The sequence below is a fragment of the Polyodon spathula genome, chromosome 1, assembly GCF_017654505.1.
Source record: "Polyodon spathula isolate WHYD16114869_AA chromosome 1, ASM1765450v1, whole genome shotgun sequence".
In the NCBI taxonomy this organism is placed as follows: domain Eukaryota; kingdom Metazoa; phylum Chordata; class Actinopteri; order Acipenseriformes; family Polyodontidae; genus Polyodon; species Polyodon spathula.
Genome location: NC_054534.1, coordinates 67,152,813 through 67,158,885, shown reverse-complemented (window position 1 = coordinate 67,158,885; position 6,073 = coordinate 67,152,813). Strand labels below are relative to the sequence as shown.

General features: G+C 36.6%; 1 protein-coding gene across 1 annotated transcript in view; it reads left to right on the top strand.

Annotated features, from left to right (window-relative positions):
* The first annotated feature begins 3,476 nt into the window (after positions 1-3,476).
* The window catches only part of nr3c2 (nuclear receptor subfamily 3, group C, member 2), a 106,010-nt gene continuing 103,413 nt past the window's right edge, over positions 3,477-6,073 (top strand). Inside the window, exon 1 of the mRNA XM_041260218.1 lies at positions 3,477-3,821. The gene's annotated coding sequence lies outside the window, so the exon portion shown is untranslated. The remainder of the gene's footprint in view (positions 3,822-6,073) is intronic.

Genomic DNA, 6,073 nt, shown 5'->3' with positions numbered 1-6,073 from the left:
CTGAATTTTGCGTGATTTTGCTTTTTACCCATTTTTTTTAATGTCATCAAACAACAGAGACATCATAATCGATTTGGTTATGAATCAATTTTCAAGAAGAACTTTCTCAGAAAAATTGAAGATTGTTAAGAAAGGTAGGTACACAGCACACAAATCTGAACTGTCACAGGAAGGGGAAGGGATATACTTGCCACTTCTAAAATTCAAATTATGAAAGGTATCCATGGCTTACTGGTAGCTGACAATTAAAAACATTATACTGCTGGAACTGTCTTTTGTTCAGTACAGAAAACGTGATATGGGACAGCACTGGCTACAGCAATCTAGGATGTCTAACAATGTCAGCACAAAAACATGACCGTTCACAAAGTCACTTGCGAGCCACTGCAACAGCCAAAACTTTTGGACAAACACAGATTGATGTTCCACTGGATGAGCAGAAGTGTATTGATGCAATACATCACAATGAGCAAGTAAGAAAAAATCGTGAGATTCTTAAACGCTTAATTGATTCTGTTGTTTATCTTGGCAAGCAAGAACCAATTCCTCAAATAGAGGTAATTATGTGGAATTACTTTGTCTGATTTCTGACTAAGACAGCATGTTAAGCAGTCAATTGTCAAAAGCCACAGTATTCTCGGGTCCCTCTAAAAAGATTCAGAATGGGTGGGGGCAGGCGGATGTTGAGTCTGCTCACCCAGTAGATTTTGTCAAGACACGCCATTTAATTTAACCGTACAGTTCATGAAGTACATACTGTACTTGTATTTATCAATGCTAAACATTACTACAATTCTGCCCTTTACCTGACTACGACCCTAAGGACAATATGAAGGTAATTTGTGTAAAACTTAAGTAAGTTTGGATATTATTGTTTTCTCATGATTATGTAGCAGAACACCGTAGCTCATTAAGTTATATGAGTGTTCCTTTAGTTTTTAAATGTAATAACACAAGAACATACGAAAAAATATGAAGAAAAGGAGATATTTTGAAAATTACTCCGCATTGATGACATGGCTTAGTAAACCATTCCACACACTCACCATTATACAGCATGTGTAAAAATGGGGCTCTTCCCCCAGTTTCCCACTGTGGCTCCTGGTTCTGTTCTCTGTGTTGTGCTTAAAATTTCAGCTAGGATTAACTTTGCCAACTCCTCTTAGGATCTTAAAATCCTCAATCAAGTCTCCCATTATCCCTCTTCGGATTATATTTCCCTCAACCTATCTTCATAGCTCATGCCTGTTAGCCCTTGGATTATTCTGGACTGTATCCAAAGCAGCAATGTCTGTTTTGTTGAAAATTCAATAAACTTAAATTAATTTTCCCAGACTATGCCTGGACTTAAAATGTTACCTCAAGAATGAAATTTGTCTACATTTCATTAGATTATTGTCTTTGTTCAGTGTATTTTGATCAGCCCACATTTCTTACCATTACACATGTAGTTTTCCACCATTTTCATCAAAGTTTCTGGGACTCCCTAGTGGCGCATCCAATTTTTGCTCTGCGTGGAGTGCAGGATGCGCCCTATAGCCTGGACGTTGCCAGTTCGTGTCCAGGCTATTCCACTGCCGACCGTGGACGAGAGCTTCCAAGGGGCGGCACACAATTGGCTGAGCGCTACCCAGGGGGGGTGGCTTAGGTCGGCCTGTGTGTCCTTGCTCACCACGCACCAGTGACCCCTGTAGTCTGGCCGGATTTCTGTGGGTTTGCCTGTAAGCTGCCCAGAGCTACATTGTCCTCTGACGCTGTAGCTCTGAGGTGGATCTGCAGTGTGAAAAGAAGGGGTTGGCTGATGGCTTTGGAGGACAGCCTGTGTTCATCTTCGCCGCTCCCGAGTCAGCGCGGGGGTGGTAGCGGTGAGCTGAGCCTAAAAATAATTGGCTATTCTAAATTGGGAGAAAATGATAAAAATAAAAAAATTGCTGACTACTAAATTAAGAAAAAAAAAGTACCAACCCTTTATATCAGCAACATTTTCATTGAGTCTGATGACCCAATGCAACATTAATTTGCAATCTGAATTTTAATAAATGGCAAATGCCTAGCAAACACTAATCACAAGTAATAAAAATCAGCTAGGAAGAACAGTATCCTCAAGATAGAAAAACAGAATCAGATTTAGACTTGTCTTTTTATGGCAAGGCATTTCAGACTTCTAGAGCATGGTAACATAACACCCTTTTAGCATATAACTCTAGGAATATACATTACGAAGTTTGCATTGTGTGAACACTTAGTGTGCAAGGTATGTCAAGTCAAGGCCATGTATGTTTAAAAAGTACACAGAGACCAGATATTGAGTTTCAGAACTTGATTGGATTTTAATCAGAAGCAAATACAGATTCTGAGACAAATAATATGGCAAAAATATTCTCAGCAAATAAAACAGATTGAAAATTGAATTTAATAAACCAAAGCGGAAGTAGGCAAAGACTACATTGGCCTTAGGAGCAATAGGGCAGCACAAAAGTGAGCCCGAAACAGCGAGCCCTGGTGACCAAGAAACAGCCAGATGATGTTGGAGAGGCGTTGGAGAGACCTGGTAAGTTTTAGCACAATATAAAGGGTTGAAAGAGTATTATAAACTGTGGGTTTTCATGCCTCATGTTCTTTAGGTCCACTGCAAACCTTTAAGGTCAACTAAACAGTAGAGTGTGTGTAACAAGTGTGTTTTATTTCTATCCTAGATGAGATAAATAATATGACCTTGAAATTTGATCAGAAGTTGAGGGTCCACTAACTTTTCCATGTTTTTTTTTTTTTTACATTTTTTAAATGCCGCAAATACTGTCATGTACAGGGGCTCCCTCCACTGGAGGAGCTGAGCTTGGCATTATACTGATATTGATGATGGTATTAAGGTCAACTACCTGTATTTCTATATCGATAAGCTTTTAACCTAGCAAGTCCTGCTATATATATATATATATATATATATATATATATATATATATATATATATATATATATATATATATATATATATATACACACACACACACACACACACACACACACACACTGTGTACACGTAGTTATATACGTGACTTAATAAATTTAAATATGTTTCCTGAAAACAGCATTTCTCAATATAGGTTTAGCAAAGATGCTGATAAATTAAAAACAATATAACTAACTCTATATTATAAATACTATTATAATACTAATACTAGATAAGAGCACACAAGCAACGTGTACTGACATAGATCATTACATTGCTAATGACCAAAATATGCCACGCTGGGAAAAACAAATCCTGGTTTAAATAAAGCCAGTGAATGATGCAGAATGATCTAGCTTTTTTGACCAATGACACTGGATCAGAATCAGAATGTTTTATTCGAAGATTACAGTGGAGGTGGGTGCTTCTTTACCTGCTCCTGCGAGTGAGTTTCCTTCTTCTGCCTCACTGTTTAAACTGCACCCGGTGCAAGTAGGAGGGTCCATATACACAGAATGACGTCGCTTGCCAAGTCTCTTGCAGACTCTCTCACTCTGTTTTTATCAGTGCTTTGTCAGAAAGCAACAAAATCAGAAATCTAAAGTTTAAGGTAGATTGTGAAAAAATAACAAGAAAAGCTGTTTTGAGGTTACGGTTTTGGTGTTCTGTTATCATTCGCAGTTTGGATTACGACGAATATTGGGATACACAGCTGTATACTTCTGCGCTGGGAACTGTCACAACTGAAACTAGTGGATGTATGGAAACAGAAAATTATAATTAATACTCTGGGAGACATCGTAAAAAAAACAACAAGAATTTCCCTTTGGCTGCCCAGTAACACATCCACCTGACCAAGCTAAATGTAGAGGTAAGAAGTATAGTAAACGTGCCGAATTTGACTGTAGTCTGTGTACAATTTAAATACGTAGTAATCAAGTTTAACTTAAGCAAGTCATACAGACCATCTTGCTCAGGTTGCAACTAGTCTGGAATTAAATAGACCTGTAATAAACAGCAAATTGAATTCCTAGCACCGTGTTTTTTTTTATTTTTTTTTGTTTGTTTGTTTTTTTGTTTGGATCACAGCGCTTTATTATAAAAACGGTGCAGTAGTACTAATGTTATGTCATTAGAGCGTCTAACTTCAGTTGTTCGGCAGAAATATGACATTGAGAAGGGTCACAATGTTACAGCAAATTGTGACATATTTTACAGACAGAAACTGCAGGGCAATTTAAAAGGTTTGTAGGAAAAAGCAGTGCATCGCTGGCTGTAGACAGACAAGCGCCGATAGTTGCATATATTATTAAACCCTGTAGTAACTATGCTTGCTTTGGTGGAAAAGGATATAGTCCTAGCATAAATACTGTAGCTCACAAAAATGCATTTAATTAAAACATTTTTAACTACAAGTCCCTACATTTTACATACATTTTCTACAATTTTGATATGGGTGAATGAATCCTGACATGGCTACCCACACGCACTTGCAGTATGGGCTAGGTGGCATCGTCGACTTTAATAAAAACTGTATTTTAGTGCAATTTGACTAAAGCAGAATCCATTAACTTGACAGTGATGTATGTACTCACCTCCGGCACCTTGGCCAGATATGTATCTTGATCGTTCTTAATGTGGTGTAAAGCTTGTACATTATTGAAATCAATTTTAAAATGACATTTGCTACGTTTTTTTTTTTTTTTTTTTTTTTTTTTTTTGTACCGTGATTTTGTTAGTGAAGGTGGATAGTTGTTAAAAGTTAAACCTTTACTTGTTACAAATAAAACTGTTGGTTTCTTTATGTTTGTTTAAATAAGGGCAATATAATCTGACACGCTGTGGCAGATGTTGATATTAATAATGTTGTAGCAGAGACAGATACTTAGAGTACTAATTATGGCCTGCAAGAATATACTTTATAACCCACTTAATATTCATATACAGTATCCTAACTATAGCGCCCTTGTTTCATACAGTTAACGAAAAATGATATTACTGACGACGCAGCACTGTCGTACAAACTGGTGACTCAATATGAAAACATTTATCAACACAGGTATCTAATATTTGGATATGCTGCAGCTTTAAGAACCTCCGAATTTCTCGGTAATGTCGCAGCACAGTTCTATCAACAAGGGCCTTAAAGTCCAGAGTGACTGTAGAACCGAGCCAATCGGTAGGTGGCGTGATAAACTTTTCGTGACACAATTAAGTTTTGGCCAATGGTTGCAGTCAGGAGGTGAGCTACTGAAAGAGTGCTGTAAAAAAAAACAAAAAAAAAAAAACAACAACACGTGATTTATTTTAAAGAGGCAAGCAGCTTATTGTTGAAGTTGGGAGCTTTATCCAGTGAATGCAAGATAGTTGCGTTGCAGATCATATCTGGCATGTACTCATTCGGAAGCGTTTACAGTAGGCAACAGTACTTAATTAGTTAACTCATTGAATGTTGGTAGCAATTGCGAATTACCAGACACTGCGCTGAGACAGAACGATTTTTAAAATAGATTAGGCTGTCTCTTTAGACTAGATTTTAAGTAGTTTTGTCTAATCGTACTAATTATAATGTTATATAAGTTATGCTTTAGATATTTGATATATAATATGTTCTCAAACAAAAAGCCCATGATTACGTACCATTAAGCACTAAAGTATAATTAGTGGATGTTTACTGCAGTCTTTCATAGTTCACTCACTGATTGTTTTTGCAAAATGTTGTAGAGAATGTGTTTAACACTGACATACAGTATAATAAGCTTTCCGAAATATGTAGACTATTTACAAACATTTGGCATGCCACACATTTAATTCTTCACTGTTGGCAAAACTATATAATTAAAAATGTAAATTGAGGCGACTGGTTACAGCCTCTCGCCGGGTTAGAAATGTATTACTACTAGTAACAAATGTTTATGTCAGTTTGTGAAATATACTGTCACGCATGATCAAGTAAATATACACTGTACTCATGGGTCTAAAACAAATTAGAACTCAAAGTATGATCTGCCTTAAACTAATTGAGATTTTCTGTTTGATTACTGTTTGATATTACATTTTCTATCTTGAAAGGTCTATACTGTATAACCACTGCTATATATTTATTTATTCCTTGTATTTTGA